Raw genomic sequence first — 19,711 nt, 5'->3', positions numbered from 1 at the left:
GGGAATTGTAGTTCTTTTCTCCTCACGCGAGGCCTGTGAAGGCGCTTCCCTTCCTTGACTTTTTGGGTCTGGCTCCCGCTTTGATTTGAGCCAGAGGCACCACAGATAATTACAAAGCCGTGTAAGGTACGGACAAAACAAACTGAGGTGCTTTCGTTTTTCCTGGGAGCATCAGAGAGGGGGCTTTGGAGGTGAGGTCATTTGTCCGGGTTTTTGAGGACTCAATGGACGTTTGTGGAGTGGAGGCAGGGGTGCGTCCTAAGCCGAGCAGGGAAATACACACCAAGGTTTCTAAAGATCTGCGACTTGCCGGGAAGTTGACTGACATGTGATAGGGTTTGTGCCAAGGCGATAGCCTCACAGGTTGCCTTAAGGAATTTGTGTGGGGCATGCTCACTCCCTGATGGAGATATCTGTGCCCCTTTGCCTGTCCTTTTCTCTCCTCTCCATCCCTCTACCCTCACCCCTCCAAGCCCCTACCCTGCCAAAGGATTCTGATAGCTTAAAGACTGCTGAATCTGGTGGAGCATTTTCAGCCTCACTGAAGCTCTCTGACATGATTGTCCTGCTTCTCCTTGAAACTGTAAACCAAAAATAAAATTCTAATCCTCCAAATCATCTGAATGGACCCCTCCTCTCTGCCAAGGTTAACCTGAGAAACTGGTTCAGGCCATGATGGGAAGGGGGGTCCCACATGCCTCATTATGCCCTTCTTCCTTTTGGAATTCAGGAAAAGCCAGCCAGCATCAACATCAACACAGACCTTAAGTCTGATAAGAAACATTTACAATCTGTTCTCTCTGAAATTTGCCACTTAGAGGCTTCATCTCCACGATCATATTTGGTATCCACAACCTCTTATTGCAACCCAGACATTTGTTTCTATTGTTTCTAGGTCTTTAGATAATAACCAATTGCCAATCAGAAAATCTTTAAATCTACCTATGACCTGGAAGCCACTTCTCACCCACTTCTAGTTGTCTGCCTTTCCAGATCCAACCGATCTTACGTGTATTGATTGATGTGTTATGCCTCCCTAAAATGTGTGAGAGTAAGTTGTATCCCGACTACTTTGGGCACATGTCATCAGGACTGCCTGAGGCTATGTCAGGGACGCATTCCTAAGCTTGGGAAAATACTCTTTCTAAATTGAGACCTGTCTCAGATACTTTTGGGTTCACAAATCCTTCTGACCTTGCAGTTTCTGAAGTCCCACTGGCCTAAACTTGCTTCCATCTTGCAGACCTTTCTTTGTTAGTATCCTCTTGTTGTTCTCCTGTCTGACTGTTTCTGAAAAGTGGGTGTGATTCTGGGTTCTGCCCTTGACTTTTTTTGGGTTGCCCTTCCCTGGTCTTTCTCATTAATAACATCCACTCCCACGGCTTCAAATATAAAGGATTAGGTCACCAGTCTCCAACTCAGATCAGACATTTCTCCTCAAATCCAGTTATGCGTATTCAGCTAGTGATTTGGCATTTCTGTTTTCTGTCCTACAGGCTGCTTAAACTCAAAATAATCTGAATTGACTTCTTCTTCTGCCAATCTTGCTTTTTCTTCTTTAAAGTTAACTGGGAAAATAATTTGTGAGCTACAGAGCCACTAAAGCAACACACCAGTTACTCTGTATTCCTTCTCTTCGCTAGACTCATATAGCTAAGGACGTGGTGGGTAAGTCTTGTTGATTCTGCCTTCATCATGTTTTCATTTTTGTCTCTTCTCACTTAGTCCTAGGCTCTCTCATTTCTTGCTTGGACTTTGGAAGTTACTTTCTTTAAGTCTGTCATTCTTCATACCCCCAAATCACCCTACTGCCACTGCTACAATGACCTTTGAAGATGCTTGTCCAGTTATTATATTTTGCTGCTTAGAGTCTTGTTTGCTCCATTTTCTCTTAGTTTACCTTCTATGTGCTGCGTTATAAGCCTTTGAGGACCCAGACTTTACCTATTTCCTTGGTCTCTGTTGCTGCCGTTCTCTGTTGGAACCCCTTGTTCTGTTGATGTTCCTTCAATAAGCCATTCTACTTGGCCTATGGGCCTTTGTCCACATTGTTCTTGTATCTTCAGTGCCTTTACCCAGGACTGTCTGTCTGCTCAGCTCAAGTAGTCCCTTCTCTATATCCTTCTTTACCCTGTTTCCCATAGCATTGGTTACATTAGTTCTCCTACTTTATAAGCCATTTCTTATGTTCCCTGCAACTATGTAATGTAAGCACAGGCAAAAAAACCCATCTTATTGAACTCGTAAAAATTACATGTATATTGGTGGAGGGTGGGGAAATAGATAGAGAAACATTTTGTTTTAACTTAAATGATTTTGGTACATTTATATCCTAGTATTTTGGTTTAGGGCCAAAAGAGAAAGAGAGAGAGTGTGTGTGTATGTGTGTCTCTCTGTGTGTGTGATTTCTACTGATTAGAGCTCCAGGTCAAGCTTACTCTGAGTTTCGGCTTGCAATGTAACGGACAAATAACTATATACTTACAGAACGTGATAGAAACTGTAAGAATATTGTGAGAAAAGAATTATAAGAGCCATGAGGAGAGCCACACTCCTGTATTTGCTGACTGTTATGCCGTTTTTAGTTTTTGACTCTTTCTTGGTAATACTGTCTGCTATTTGGAAAGTTTTTTTGAAAGTTCCACTTTATTTTATTTTTTCGGAAGCTGTCAGCAGTGGTGCTTCCAGAATAAGATATTTTGTGCATATTGGCCCTTTTGTTTAATTTGTTTTTATCTTGCTGGCAAAGGATCCAAAAGTATTTTATAGAGTATGAGATTAAAATAATGAGAGGATGTTTGCAGGCTGATATAACCAATCTTCAGAATGCCAAGCAGTCGGTCTTTCAACTTTGCGGGGTCTAGAAATCTGTCTTATTTTCTCTAGACACCTGCTTTTCATTGACCAGGAACCTTGATCTTCAGAATTTGTTCTGAAAATGATAGATGGTGGGAAAAATGTATTTCTGGACATTACTGAATTGCCCTAATAGATTTCCGTAAATAGGTTTTGGAACTGAATATTGCGTTGATTATTCAGATTTCTTTCGGATTTTTCACTGGCAGAAGAGAAACTAATCTGATCAGTAATAATAATAATAAAAAAGAAAACAATGCAATATGGTAAAACTCTGACATTTCAAAAGTTCAGTTATCTTTGGCTAAATTATGAGGTATGACTATTTGAGCTTTACATTTATTAACAAAAGTGGTCTTTAGTTGGGGTGTTTTTATGCTTTTTTGGTCAGGGTTTTTAAGAAGTTCTGCATGGCTTTGTATTCAGAAGGCATTCTTTTATGAAAGTTTCACTAGCATTATCTAAGCTTAATATCCTGGGATGTACTTTATTGCCAGTGATGAAAGGACAAAAGTCAGCAGAAATTACTTACGTATTTGTTAGCATTTGAAACATCTTAGCCTTTTAATAAGAACTATCACAGCCAGGCACAGTGGCTCATGTCTGTAATCCCAGCGCCTTGGGAAGCTGAGATAGGAGGATGGGGGATGGCTCGAGGCCAGGAATTCCAGGCTAGCTTGGGCAACATAGCCAGACTCCATCTCAAAAAAAAAAAAAAAAAAAAAAAAAAAAAAATCCAGGTATAGTGGCTTGTGGCTGTAGTTCCAGCTACTAGGGAGGCTGAGGTGGGAGGATTGCTTGAGCCCAGGAATCTAAGGCTCCAGTTAGCTATGATTGTGCCACTGTACTGCAGCCTGGATTGGGCGCCAGAGAGAGACCTCCTCTCTAAAACAAACCCCAAACACTTGACACCAGTAGATACCAAGTAGGCATAGTATAGGAACTGAATCCTCTCATGAAAAAAGATTATTGCATGAAATCATTTTGAAAAGAAGCATGGTAATTGATACTTTTGGGATTTCTGTCCAATTTGGTGACCATTTCCCTCGTGAGAGCATGCCATCCCTCACCCAGCCCATCTAATGGGGGTGGGCTCACAGGCAGTCATGCTTATGTTACACAGTGAACTCCTAAAAAACCTCGGCCCAAGTTTTTAGCCTACAAGTGCACACCTTTTTTCAATCTAGGACAATTAGATTCCCTTGGTCAGGAGCTGAGACCAAATCACAGCTAAAACTATTATTTATAATTCTGGAGCTGAGAGGTAGGTTTATTTGGTATATAGACGGAGAAGCAGAGTAAGGTCCATCATTCAAGAGAAACATAAAGCAGATGAGTGATAAGGAGAAAGGACAGCTATCTATTTCTGGTTCCAGTCTCTTTTGATTCACATTACATAACTATATTCTTATAATAAATTCTTCCTTTGGGTTTAGGTTAAGTCGGAGTGGTTTCTGTTACTTTAAAGAATTTTAGCCAGGAAAGGTACTGTGAACATTTATAATGACATTATTATTATCATTGTTATCATTAGAAAGTGTGGGTTGGATAATTAGCTACTTTGCCCTTGATACGGTTTTGCTGTGTCCCCACCCAAATCTCATCTTGAATTGTAGCTCCTACACGTGTCATGGGAGGGACCCCGGGGGAGGCAATTGAATCATGCAGGTGGGCTTTTCTCCTGATAGTGAAAAAGTCTCATGAGATCTGATGGTTTTATAAAAGGGCAGTTCCCCTGCACACACTATCTTGCCTGCTGCCATGTAAATGTGCCTTTGCTCCTCCTTCACCTTCCACCGTGATTTTGAGGCCTCTCCAGCTATGTGCAACTGTGAGTCCGTTAAACCTCTTTTTCTTTATAAATTACCCAATCTCAGGTATGTCTTTATTAGCAGCCTGAGAACAGACTAATACAGCTCTGTATTGAAGTTTTATGATCTTTATGAATTTTAAAAGTTGGGTAAGCTAAGCTTTTTATTTTTTATTTTATTTTTTATTTTTTTTTAACTACTTTGCCTTTCTGATGTGTCTTCACTAAAGAGTGTCTTCCCAAAATAATATTAATAGAATTTTATAACATCAAACCGTAGTACAAAATAAGAAATTTCTATCTGGTGGAAGGAATAATAATACAGTAATAATGGCTAATGCTTCTATAGCACACAAGTCATACCCAATATCTTCTTTTTTTTTTTTTTTAAAAAAGGCATATGGGTCATTTTTTGATAAGGAAAAATATGGCAATTGATTAAAATAACTTGAAACTTTTATCTTACAAAATTGTGACCCTGTGTTATTTGTGTTTTCCAAAAGACAGCAGCTTACATTTTTGTGTTTAGACTGCTAGTAAATACGTTTTCAGCAGAATAAAAAACTCTTCCATATTGTGCTGGGTTTTTATCATTGCATTATGGTTTCAGGAAACCCATAATTTCCCTTGTTGATATGATTAAAAACATAAAGATAAAATCACAATCAGAATATTGTTAGTGTAAGTACTTTAGCTGTGAAGTAATATCCAGGATTGATGATTGTAGACTGTCTCAAAATGTTATGCAGTCAAATGTGGATTGTTTGATAATATGTGAAGAGGTGAAAGAAAAGTATTATGTATTTATATAACCTGCAGTGTCACCAGCAAGAAATTAATTTCACTCACGGAAAACATATGAACAAATTTATTATCATGCATATTCAAATACTGTTATCAAGGCTATGAGAGCAGACTTGCTTTGTTGGCAGTTTGACCTTGAAAAGCACAGCCCGCAGTTATGTTCATTTCATGTTCTAGGTAGTAAGCTTTGCATACCACCCATAAGTACAGCATCTATAAACAGATTTTTTTCTGAAGTACTAGATCTTCCTTCTCATCTGTAAAAGGCACACCGCCAGCCTTTTCTACTTGCAGTTTTGAAAGCAAAGATGTGTAACCTTTGAAGTTTAGTTCCACAGGTGTCCTATTTTAGAGCAATCTACCCAAAACATTCTAAGCCCAGATCTACAAGTATCTACAGGATAATGTCGCCGGATACCCCCAAATATCATTTGAGACTAGAATCCTTTTTATAGACTGTATTAATTTTCTGCTTCTTATAATACAACGTTTCTGCAACTATATAGGCCCCTGGCATTCTCACTCTGGTAGCTTCACAGCCCCAGTTCTAGCATTTGGGTGGAGAAAGGAAATGAAACCATGGAAACAAAAAAAACAAATGCAAAAAATTTTACTCAGTGGCCCAAGACTAACTTGTCTAAAGCATCTCTTGGAAAAATGTTGATGATTTATAATTATTTTTAGATATTTCAACCAGGAAAAGTTTGGCATAAAAAGAATTCCAGAGAGGGAAAAGTTCTTTTCTTTTTCATTATCTCAGTGTTAATGTGTTAAAGTCAGCGTCACTGCAGACAGTGGATCTCTACATATGGATTGAAGAGTACTGTGGAGACTCCTTTTTACTCTCCTCACACATATAGTTAGTCCAAAAGACCTTCTTCAGTGTCTGACTACCGTGCCTGAAATCCTCATCATTAGAACTCCCATTTGCGATCAACATTGCTGTTTCCATGTCATGTTCTTTTAGAACTCCAATGTTCCTGGGAATGAAAAACATGGTAAACACAGATATGTTTTAAATACTGCTTTCTTTCCAGACAAGGAGAAACCTGGGCAGCCTGATAACTTAGAGGAATTGGTGAGGAGGAGGAAAAAAATGTCAGACACACCAAGTTAACATTTGTTGTTGTTGAGACAGGGTCTTGCTCTGTTGGCCAGGCTGGAGTGCAGTGGCACACCCTCTGCAACTCAGAGGCTCATTGTACCTCAGAGGCTCACTGCAGCCTCGATCTCTCAGCCTAAAGCAATCCTCCTGCCTCAGCGTCCTTTGCAACTGAGACACACACTATGATGCCTGGCTAACTTTTTAAATTTTTTGTAGAGATGGGATCTTACAGTGTTGCCTGGGCTGGTCTTGAACTCCTGGGCTCAAATGATTCCTCTCCCTTGGCCTCCCAAAGTGCTGGGATTGAATTGATGTGGCCACGTGTGACTACTGAATACTTGAAATATGGCTAGTGTGACTGAAGAGCTGAATTTAAAATTTATCAATTTGAATTAAATTTGATTTAAATAGCTACATATAGCAATGAACAGCACATTCCTAGATACCGTAGTAAACATTACGCATATTTTAAATTTGATCCTCACAACAATTCCATGAAGTAGGCAGTATTAATATCTCCACTGCCCAAGATCTGAGAACTGAAATTCCGACAGATTCGATATTTTAAAAAATGTATTTCACATGTATGAGTGGTAGGGGTGAATGTGGGCCTAGGTTTGAAACTCTGCCTTTCTGAAGATAAAGTTTCTCACTGTTTGTTTCTAAGCCTTTGCCATATTCAGAGACTACTTTTCTTCTGGCTGCTGTGCAGGAAGGAAAGGATTAGAAATCACGAAATTAGAAAACATACACAGTTTTTCATCCCATTTGAAAGTATAGTGATTTATATAGTGAAGGGCATTATGTAGCTTGAGAGATGTTTTTACTAATGGTTTTGCTCTTGGGCTTTGAAAATATAATCACATTAATTAATCTGCCTCAGAGGAAACCTTGATCTCACTGTGAATATCCTAGTCTTACAGCCTGACTACTTAGAACAGTCTATTAGGCTACTGAGGTTTCTGCTTTGTGACATTCAAATGTTACTACTATGATTTTACTAATTGTGAGTTACCTGAGTGAGGGAACTGAATAATAAATCTATTGCATATATGATTACGTCTCTCTTAGTAGTAAAAATGTGGAGGAAATTGCCAATTTATGAATGGTCATAGAAATGATTTCTCGGCCGGGCGCGGTGGCTCAAGCCTGTAATCCCAGCACTTTGGGAGGCCGAGACGGGCGGATCACGAGGTCAGGAGATCGAGACCATCCTGGCTAACACGGTGAAACCCCGTCTCTACTAAAAAAATACAAAAAACTAGCCGGGCGAGGTGGCGGGCGCCTGTAGTCCCAGCTACTCAGGAGGCTGAGGCAGGAGAATGGCGTAAATCCGGGAGGCGGAGCTTGCAGTGAGCCGAGATCCGGCCACTGCACTCCAGCCTGGGCGACAGAGCGAGACTCCGCCTCAAAAAAAAAAAAAAAAAAAAAAAAAAGAAATGATTTCTCGTTCTATTCTCTTTATCTTTTGGGGCTTTTAAAAATAAGTGAATGGAGGCAACAAACTGCTCTATGCCTGTGCCACTCAGAAGAGGCAAAAGAGGTAGCTCTTTGAACTCCAAAACCTTTTAGCTTCAGAATGGAAAGTCAAGGAGGTTGTGTTTTGGGAAACTGAGCTTTCTTTGCAACAGTGGAAAGGATTTTTTCAGTGTCATTCTAATCCTAACTCTTCCACTTCCAGTTACGTATTATAATTGCACTACGTGGTTGATGAATGATTGGCCATATCATGCAGTTCTGAATTCCCATCTCCTGAATCCTGACTCTAGCTTTAATCCCTCCGTTCGAAAGTCTTTCATTTAGTTGTTCATTTAGCTGTTCCCTTGTCATTTTAATTTGCAGTTTTTAAAAAACTCAAGTATTTTCAAACATCTTTGCTTTGGTAGAGTTTCAGCTCTGGAAGATTAAATTTCATGTTCTGGAACTCACCCATGAGCTTAGCTTAGAAGAACATTGAATATAATTGTTTTTTACAGAGCCTGGAAATTATAGGGTTAATGACACAGGAAACCACTTCTCACTGCAGATGAAATATGTCTGTCTTTCTTCATCTCTTAGCAAATTAGGTAAAGTTTTCCCCCAAAGAGCATTTTTGTTTTTAGTTGGTAAATTAAGCAGTTCAGATTGCACTTTCCAGACCCTAAATTTTGTAGGTATTTGTTGCTGGGACTTTTGTCTTAATGAAATCTGGCAGTACCTGTTCAGATGAAATAGCCAATTTTACCTTTGCTCTGGCACTTAATCCAGCCATCTGCTCTAGCTTTGGCTTTCAAGCACAAAGGGAAAGTACAAAGTATAGCTAACTTGTTGGTGACAGCTGGTGGGTAAAAGAATCATTGTGTTTGACAGTGTCCTTTGGAACAGACCATGAGGTGAATAAAATACAATATACTGCCTCATCTTATAGCTGCCTTTAGGTTAGTTGAAATTTAAATTTCTGACTCACCCACCTTATTTTCACTTCTTAGGCAAAGCCCCTTCTTGTCATGTACTGCATAAGCCATATGTTCTTGGGTAAGGGCATTGTGTAGACCAACACTGAAGTAGATATTCCACTAAACAAAATGCCTTGCATTTAACCACTGACTTATAGACATGCTATTTGTTTTAGCCTATGTGTATTTTTAAACTAGAAATTATCATGGACAGCATTTATATATTCTAGGGCAAATGATCATCTTAGAGAAAAACCAATACTTTAAATTTTTTTCCTGCATTTAAAAAATGTGCCAATGAATAATTGATAAATAAGGAAAATTTTATTTTTGATCAATAGATTTACATTTGAACAACTGGTGTTTTATTCCAAACATGTTTTTGCAAATAATTAGTTGTTTCAATCTTTGGTTTTATTTTTTAGTGAGAAAATGAAGCTATTGGCTGATCCTCAGACATACTTAGCTATTGGAAGCAACCTTGTATCTAAAGAAACACCATGTTAGGATTGGGATAAGGTAGCTGAAGTGAGGTGAGAGGAAGAGAAGCTCACAGGAGAGAGTTGGCAAAAGACATTTGGCGGAAGATTATTTTAGATAGAATTTATTCTAATCCAGATCAGAGAAGCAGTGAGAGATTATATATTTGGAAATGTGGCCCACATCAACCTTTAAAGATAAGGACATTTTTTTGCTTCCCTTGGTGGAAAGTATTTGGAATTCATGGCAATTTAGTTTTCCACTTTGCACTTCGAAACTTAATTTCATCTTTCCCCAAAGGTCTATATAAAGAACCCATTTTCTGCCAAGGACCAATCAAACAGGATCATGGAATCACTGATAGAAGTGGTAAAAAGCAACTTCATTTCCTTCCCTTGGAGAAGTATAAAATCCTTACTCACTAAACATGAAACCAAGTTATCTATTATTCACTGCAAACCTTTTCTGGAACAAAGTGAGGCATAAATTATTTATTTTACATTATGAAATAAAGTGGTAAAAAGAGGAAGGAGAGAGGAAGGTACTTTAGAGTAATAAAAATGGGAGAGAAATGCAGGAGACAAGCAGAGAGAGCAGAGATGAGTGGGGGAGAGAGATTGATTTAAAGCAGGAATAAGATGGGAGTCAGAGCAAGCGAAAACATCTGGATTATTTATAAGTCAACAGTTTATATCCCCTGTAATGATTTCGCCTATGTTAAGCTGGGACTACCATCAGTGTTAACATATCTTAAATTTCCCATTGAAATTCTTGATTGTCATTTAACAATTGAATGTTTATTGAGGACCTGCTACTTGCAATGCACCATGATAGAGTTATGGGGAATAATTATTATAATATTTGGTGGACACATACTATGTGCCTGACATTAGACAAAGCATTTTATGTGGGTTCTTTTATCCTTACAAGAGTCCTGTGAGGTAGGCCCTATCACTACCTCTCCTCACTACATATTACTGTAGAGATAATGAGATATGAAGAAGTTAACGTTGGTCAACAAAGTTTTATAAGTGTTCTGATTTACAATTTGTTTTTTTTTTTCCTTCTGACTTCCATTTTGTAAATGCACCTACCATGGCAAATTTTAAGCTACCAACACTTTACCAACCAACTTGCAAGCTTTCTGAATATTAAGCTATTGATGACAGTAGGTGTGGACTGACTTCAGTACACCTCTGAAGGTGACTGTCCACATATCCTCAAAATACCTACAGTCTAGCAGGGGAGATAAGACTATACAATATGAAGTAGAAAATAAGAACCAGATAAGGCGGCATGGAAATTTAAAGAGATACAGTTTGATTTAGAAGGTTCTATGAGGGGGACATTTAAACTGTGTTTTGAGGAGTGAGTAGGATTTGAAGATGTAGAATTGGGGCAGAAGAGCTGGAGGGGAAGGGAAAAGCATGAGCAGCCGATGTTCAATGTTACCTTCTCATTCTTAAAATGTGCTTTGGCTCTATAGCAGCAATACCCTTACAGTCCACAAGGTGGTGTGATAACCCTATCCTTTTGTCCATTTAATTACAAATGATAAAATACCCATTTTACATAAACTGGACAAGAAGTTTTTGCTCTGTTGAAAATAAGGAAGGAGTTAAAAAATGTTTATAGCAAATTGTGATGAGAAAATTCAGATAAACGTTTTCCTTTGCTGTGATTTGTTTAGACTCACATTTACACAATCTAAGAGAAATTTATGTTCAAGGTATAACGAGTACATATGCAGTTCTAAAATGACTGAGTGAATATGTTTGACAAAAGATGGAAAATACAGTCTAAAGATACTAAACTTGGGAATGTGTTTTATTCGAGAGTTAAAAATTGGGTATGTCTTTTAAGTTTCATTGTGATTAAAAAACCAAACCCAGCATAATTTAAATTGATCCACCAGATCTAATGGCCACAGTGTGCCACTCATTATGCCATGTGTGATTTGCCTATTATACCTTATACCTAGATCTCATATCTAGATCTGCCAATAGTTGCAAAAATGCAACTTAATCAATTATGGAAGAAGTTTTGAAACATTTTGTTGTTTTTGTTGATACCACAATTTATTTGATGCTAGAGTCATTCATAATAAAGAAAGGTTTATTTTTAGCATTTGTTCATTTAGTTATTCAACATATTTATTAAGTACCAACTGTGTGTTGGCCATTGTGCTAGGTGCTATTTTAAATGGTCATTTAGTTTGCAGAGTGCTCTAGCTAGAAACCCTGCAACCAGATGCTTTACCTCTTCTGGATGATAGCAACAAAGAAAATGGGTTTAAATTAAGAGAAGTGATAGATCCAGTTGACAAAAGGAAAGGAAGTACTGTAATGGGAGATGGAGGGGGTTCCTTGTAGGAAATCTGTAAGAACAGAATTGATATAATTAAGATATATACTTGCTTGAAGGCAAGGGCTTAAGCCCTGACTCAGAGCTTCCTATCTTATTTCAGGTTTCTAATTGCTAGCGTAGTAATGTAAGAACACCCTTCAACAGACAGTCTATAGGTGACCAGTTTACACCACAGTGTCCCAGTGCGGTTCCTTGCTCTTTGGAGCCTGTTTCCTCACCCATAAAATGAGGTTGATAATAATGCCAGTTTCATAGGATTGTCCTGGAGATTTAACTGAGCAGGAAATGTAGGACTTACTTTGGAAACAGCTTTGTAAGTGCTAAGAGGAGGAGATCCTTGGATTCTTGCCCCTCCCTAAGTGGGACTGTCTTGGCCTCCAGCTCTCTGTCACCTCCAGTCTGAGTTTCCCAGGCTTCCTTTCTGTCACTGTCTTCCTCCCCATTTCCCTGAAACCTCGTAGTTGCTTTCAGTGTAGTTCAGTTCTGGTTTGGCTGGGATAGGGTTTAAAATAGCCCTCGCTCTGAATGTGGTGGCATTACAGCCCACCAGGAGCAAATTATGCTATGTACTGTAGCAGAAAAGGCTGCATGATAATGAATAAAGAGATGGAGTTGGTAGAAAGAACACCACCACTGTGGGCTTGAGGTCCTTCTTGATTTTCATGGGTAAAATGGTAAATAATAAGGAAGTTAAGAGAACGTTGTGAAGTTCTGAAACCATCTTCCTTTGGGGGCAGAAATTAAATTGGATTTAGAAACAACAGAGGGGCTTTGAAGGTTCAATTTTTTTTTTTTTTTTTTTTTTTTTCTAGACAGAGTCTCGCTCTGTCGCCTGGGCTGGAGTGCAATGGCGCAATCTTGGCTCACTGCAACCTCCTCCTCCCGGGTTTCAAGCGATTCTGCTGCCTCAGCCTCCACTCTGAGTAGCTGGGATTATAGGCGCGTGCCACCATGCCCAGCTGATTTTTGTATTTTTGGTAGAGACGAGGTTTCACCATGTTGGTCAGGCTGGTCTCGAACTCCTGACCTCGTGATCTGCCAGCCTCGTAGCTTCTAATTTTTGAGTGGGGTGATTATATTGCAATACTAAGCTATGTTAGCGGGTATTAAATTTTTCATACTACTGTAGAGTTAGGAAAGGGAACTCAATAGGACTAGTTGTTTTGGGGATAGAGACCCATCATAGTAATTCTTTCAGAATGCTTTTACATCTGTCCAAAAGCTTTGGAATATTAATTTTTTAAAGTGGAAAGACACACAAAATAATAATTTCTGGTTCTTAATTCTTTGCCTAAAGCTGATGACATTTTTGTGCTGTGCCAACAGGAAGATTCTGTCCATGCATAGTTTTTTCCCTTGTCAGTATGTTTGCTTACTGCTCAGATGTATGACAGAAATTAGGAAACTGGCATCTGTGTACCAGTGATGAAGCAATTAAGAACTTCATTCATATTATCGTATATTCCTCACCTTCCCTAGGTGTTTTCTGGTGAGGTAATTCTAAATGGTCGCAGACCTAGATTGCAGATAGCAGGTGCCTGAACTCTCCGGGGTCATTATTTTGCCTTTGCATGGGATCATCTTTAAATTTTTCATACCACTGTAGAGTTAGGAAAGGGAGCTCAAAAGATGAGCAGAAGAGAAGTATGGATGTGAGAACAGTAGCATCAATTATCCAAATCCATGAATTATCAGAAAGCTTACAAAATATTCTATTTCCCTATATTGGAACATTTGCTAATTTACTTTAAGCTTTGCTTAGTTGATGATAATAGAATTTTCTAAGCACAAACAACTAGCTAATGCAGAACTAACAAGATGACAAGGAAAAGCCCTCTATTCCTTGAATCTATTGTTCCTAAACTGCACTGAGACACCTTGGGACTCCAAAGGGAATATTATAATATATTTTAAATATTCAAGGAAAACAGTGATATTCAACATCTGGGCAAATTACTAGCTCTAGGTAGGTCATGGTTTCAATATTAGATTGTGCCACTTTCCTTTTGGTCATATATTTGTGAAACTGGGTTTTTGGTAATTGCCGTAATATGAAGCAAATACCAGTGAAAATCAATGTGGAGCGGGAAATGAGACTGACAACATCCCATCTGATACCAAAGTTAGAAGGTTGTGTGGTGACCAACAGGCACACACATCCCATTAGTAAGAAAATGTGTGAAAGATTTTTTTTTAAAAATATAATTTATGTTCATTATTCTTCTAAATGGCTATTTGGAAAATAAATGTTTAAGTTATTTGAATCTAATGGAACTCTTAGCCATTTCCTTTGACTTGTAGACATCATGAAAAAATTAGACACAGAGGTCACCACAGACCAAAACAGTCTGGCAAACTACAGTTTAAACAAATTTAAAATACTGTATATGGTGGCCTGTTTTCTTAAAAGCTTTTGTATTTTTTCTCTATTATTTAATCTAAATGTTCAGATATAACCACAGACTTGTTTTAAAAATATCTTTCCTGTTTCTTCTAGCTTTCCTCTACTTCCCCACTCCCCTACCAGATGAAATAGTAGCAACCTAGTATGTATTATACGTAATAATTTATTCAAACATACATTGCACTTCAATGTATATTTCATTTCAACAGTGGCTGGGAAGGGCCACTGTTTTATGAAAATAAGATCATACTATTGCATTGCATCTTGCTTTTTCAACCTATCTGGTACATTTCTAATGTTTTCACTGAAAATTTTATTTTGTAATTTTAGTGATTTCTAATTTTAAAAGCATTTTATTCATATTGTGGAAAAATTAGAAGAGAAATAGGCAAAAAGAAAAAAGTTAAAATCATTCATAACTATTATTGATATTGTGGTATTGGAGCTTTTAAACTTTTAAAAAAAGTGTGTAAAAAATGCCTGAGTGGCTGATGCATATGTACGTATGTTTCTTTTCATGAAATAAAAAGCAGTACATACTTGTAAAAATTCAAGGAACGTAAAATACCTAAAGTGAAAGTCCTCTCACTTCTATCCCTCAAAGTTAATTTCTAGAACTTTGTTATTGTATGTATAAACATCCATATATGCATATATACTTTTTTCCCTTTCCAAAATTGAATAATTTCATGTTAGTACAACCTGTAAAATATCTCATTCTTTTTAGTGGTTGTATAGAATTCCATTGGACTGGCCGGGCTCCGTGGCTCAAGCCTGTAATCCCAGCACTTTGGGAGGCCGAGACAGGCGGATCACAAGGTCAGGAGATCGAGACCATGCTGGCTAACACGGTGAAACCCCGTCTCTACTAAAAAAATACAAAAAAACTAGCCGGGCGAGGTGGCGGGCACCTGTAGTCCCAGCTACTCGGGAGGCTGAGGCAGGAGAATGGCGTGAACCTGGGAGGCGGAGCTTGCAGTGAGCTGAGATCCGGCCACTGCACTCCAGCCTGGGCGACAGAGTGAGACTCCGTCTCAAAACAAACAAACAAACAAACAAAAAAAAGAATTCCATTGGACATATCTACTATAATTTAACCTATTTTCCTAATGGTGAGATTTCCGGTTGCTTATAGGTTTTCATATTGGAAATAATGTCTTAATGAATATCCTTATGTGGGTAACATATGTTTTTATATGTAAATGAGAGTATTTGGTTGGTCATAATACTAGAAGTGGAATTTTTACCCAAATGATGTTCTATATTTTACATTTTGGTAGATAATACTAGGTTGTTTTCTAAAAAGGTGAGCCAATTTGTAGTCTAAATAAGTAGAGAATTTTATTTATATCAGTGATCTTGTTTGTGGTTTTAAATATCTTCCTAGTTTTTGATGAACTAACATAATTTACATTAATTTTTCTAACACTTATAATACCACCTGAGATTTCTATATATTCAATATCTGTGTTTCAAGTAAATAATCATTTATTGGCCTATCACGTATAATTAACTGGCTTAATTTATTTTTGACCACTTTTTTTTTTTTTTTTTTTTTGAGACGGAATCTCACTCTGTCGCCCAGGCTGGAGTGCAGTGGCGCGATCTCGGCTCACTGCAAGCTCCACCTCCCGGGTTCACACCATTCTCCTGCCTCGGCCTCCCGAGTAGCTGGGACTACAGGCGCCCGCCACCATGCCTGGCTTATTTTTTTTTTTTGTATTTTTAGTAGAGACGGGGTTTCACCATGTTAGCCAGGATGGTCTCGATCTCCTGGCCTCATGATCTGCCCACCTCCGTCTCCCAAAGTGCTGGAACTACAGGCATGAGTCACCACGCCCAGGCTTTTGACCACTTTTAGTTACGGAGCTTAGCAAATATCATTCAGCCAAGTTTTAGGATTCAATAAATTGAAACAACTTAAAAAATTCATTATGTCATTCACTTTTATCATCAGAAACAAATGCAGTTTTACATCTAATAGTTCTTTTTTGAAATTGATTCCTTATTTCAAATTGTCTAACTTGTAAAAATGTCTGCTTTTTCTCTTTTTAGCTACTTTTAAAAATTTTATAAATTACATTTATTTTTGTCAAAGTAATGTGTTAACTATAAAAATGTGAGTGAGACGTTTCTTGAAGCTAAAGATAATTCTGCTACAACATTGTTTATTGAAACCAAATCTCCAAAAAATGGTGTATTTCCTAGGTTTAATTGTTCTTGTTTCATAGTTGCCTTAAAAGTGAATATATAAAGTCTGATACAATTTTCAAACTGCTTTTGCAGTTCTAGACTTAGAGCCTAAGTCTGGACTTAAGACTAAGGCCCAAATATTTCTCCATTTTTCATTATTTCAATTCTGAGCTCTTAAGGTATATTATTTAAATTTTTTGCATATTGCCTATTAGAGTATGGTAATACACAGAAAGCATGTAAGAAAAAATATAGTGAGAACTTGATTAATACTGTGCCTTTTATGGAATCACCCATAGGTAATTGAACAAGGTACCTTAGCATCAAATTAAATATTTTTTAACATTTGCTATAATTTTGGCTAAGCCTCTAGACTTTTTCCTTATTATAGTGCCTGTAAAAATACAGTAAAGATTTATAATGTAAATATTATTTATTGGCATCATTTTCTCAAGAACTTACAAAATAATTTTGATATATTATTTCAGATATTATTCCTCCCAGCTCCACAAAATCAACAGAAACCATTAAATAGTCTTCAAAAGTTTTAAATTTCACGCGACAATATAATAGGAAACATTTGAATATTCATTGTGAACAATTGATGTTTTACTGCCTTGATTTCTGAAAGGTTATTTTCTTATTTTGTTAAGTTGCTGGTTCTGAACTTTTTGGTTTCAGTTCCCTTTATATTCTTAACAATAGTTGAGGACCCCCCGAAAGCTTTGTGTTGTGTGGTTCTATCTACCAGTATTTAACATATTAGGAATTAAAACTGAGAACATATAAAAACTCAGGAACATACAGCACGCATTCCATTAGCTGTGAGAAAGATGATGTCATGTAGCCTCTGGAAAACACATACACTTGTGAGAGAACGAGAGTTACAAGGCAAATGACACTTACATATTATTATGAACATAATTTTGATATTGCAGCCCACCTGTAATGATCTCAGGTATCCCAGGCATCCCTGGACCACACTTTGAGAACATTGCAATAGATAGTTTTACAATAACTGAAAACAGAAATCTAGGTTGCAGTGATACACCCATTGCATTGTTTTTTATTTTAAAGTCTGTGTAAATATTTCATGTCTAAAATGCTTAATAATTTTTATCTATAGTACACAGTTTTATAAGTGTATGTTAGGTGTTATATGTTATGACAGTGTTATGATGGATCTTAATGTTTTACATTTGCCTTATTGACACTGATAAAACTTCTTTGAACTTATTATTTTACAAGCTTTAACTTGTGAAACTTATTTGTAATATTCTTTTATATTTTCCTCATTAATGATTGCATTTTCTTTTGGAATCATGGGCTTTAACAGAACATGACTGCTTGTGTGATGAAAATGAAATTTAGACAATAAAACCTTCAGCACCATTTTACTCATCATTTTGTTCAGAAAATAAACCAATCATATTCTTTCTTCAAATACGTTTTTCATTCCAGAGCTAAAATTTGTTTTACTATGCACTGATTGTTGCACAGCATAAAAAGACTTTCTAGGCCGTTACTGCTTTTGTGCTATATTAGAAGATGTTCCCAGCCCTGGTTCTTTGTTAATACAGTTTTTACTTTGTTTTCCTATAGATGCAGAAAATTCACGTTTATAATATTCAAAAGGAACAATAAGAAACTTGCCCTAACTTTATAGTACTTTTATTCTGATAATTTGTTTTTAATATTTTATTGTAAACTTTTCCATTTATAAATATTAAAAAGCTACACACTTATTACTTACACAAGAATTGTAGTGCGCTGACAATAAAAACCAGAGAAAAAACTAAACTATTTGAAAATAGAACTATGTAATTTAAGAATGTAACAAATGAATGATACTCTTAAGGAGTCTTGTAAAGAATGTGCAGTACGTTCTTACTGCATACTTTTGCTGTGGGCCAAACAGGTGGATATTTCTGCAAGTATTTCTAATTTCTCCCTTGATGGGGGACCTAGTTAGAATTTATTTTCACAACATGCTCTGACAATTAGCTTGAATTAATGAATTTGAATTATAATTTATGCTTTTAGTTATTATTATTATTATTTTTTGCTTATTGCATTGCTATTATAGTGTTTACCAATTAGTATGGAAGTATTTCAACATTTGAGCAATTCTGTGCATATTGGATGAATAGATCAACTTTAACCTTTGTGTTATTGGAAGTATCATTCATCCCTCATACAGTCCTGATCACTTAGCAAATATGAGGCACTATGAGGTACTATAGGAGGCAACATATATGTGTAAGGCCCAAAATGCGTCCTCAGAGAGCTTGTAATCTATTACATACCTATACAAGGAAATATAATATATGGAACAAAGTACTAAATACTAGAAAAGAATTGTTAATATTACATACAAGTTGTATTCATGTAGAGAGATTAATCTTGTTTGGGAAATTTCATTGTCAAAGTTTAGGAACAACCATATACATTTTTTCCTTATAAGAATCATGCATTCTCATTGTGAAAAATTCATAAACTCTAGAGACTCACAAAAAAGAAAAATCACCCGTAACTTTATATAACAATTACCATCATTAATATTTTGGTATTTAGCTTTAGCCACTTTATTATTCTGAGTAGACTCTTTAGAAAAGTGCCTTGTAAAGTTACTCATTCTGAGCATAGTCGTAGGAGTAATGCAAGTATTATATACAGCCCTTACTATTAGTGATTTCGAAAGAGGAGATACTATTAAGTCAAACTACTTTAAGCGTAAGTTATTTTGTGGAGAATAGTGATTTGGCTATAATTATGCCCATTATAATTATAATTATAATTGTACCCAAGAATTATGAAAGAGATGATGCAGCTGCCTTACTTGGTGACTTAGAGACAGGAGAACTACACTTGTGGAGTTCTAGGAATGTGATAGTTTCTATTGAGAAACAGAAGAAAGCCTCATCTTACTTCTGAGAAGATGATCAGCTGATTCTTAGAGACTTATTCTAAATGGTGTGAAAACTTAGCAAATCTACCATAAAGTATGTTCATATCAAAGTTATCAGCTAAATCTTTGTATTGGAAGTAACATTTGCTTACTAAGATACTCAATTTACCAGAAAAATAATGTATTAAATAATCCCTTTATCTTAGCTTTTCTCATTTACAGGGGCCACAGATAATCCCAAATAACAAATTACCCCATGCTTCTTTATATTTTGGGTTGGAATCTATGGTACTGTTTTTTTTTCAGTAGATCTTTTTGCCTTCCCTGATTTTTGAAGTAATTGTTGACA

General features: G+C 36.9%; 1 long non-coding RNA gene across 1 annotated transcript in view; it reads left to right on the top strand.

Annotated features, from left to right (window-relative positions):
* The first annotated feature begins 7 nt into the window (after window positions 1-7).
* LOC102121326 (uncharacterized) overlaps window positions 8-19,711 on the top strand; it is a 148,947-nt gene continuing 129,243 nt past the window's right edge. Inside the window, exon 1 of the long non-coding RNA XR_010584569.2 lies at window positions 8-126. This is a non-coding gene — a long non-coding RNA (uncharacterized lncRNA). The remainder of the gene's footprint in view (window positions 127-19,711) is intronic.

The sequence above is a fragment of the Macaca fascicularis genome, chromosome 2, assembly GCF_037993035.2.
Source record: "Macaca fascicularis isolate 582-1 chromosome 2, T2T-MFA8v1.1".
Lineage (NCBI taxonomy): Eukaryota > Metazoa > Chordata > Mammalia > Primates > Cercopithecidae > Macaca > Macaca fascicularis.
This window is presented reverse-complemented; position numbering and strand designations above follow the sequence as displayed.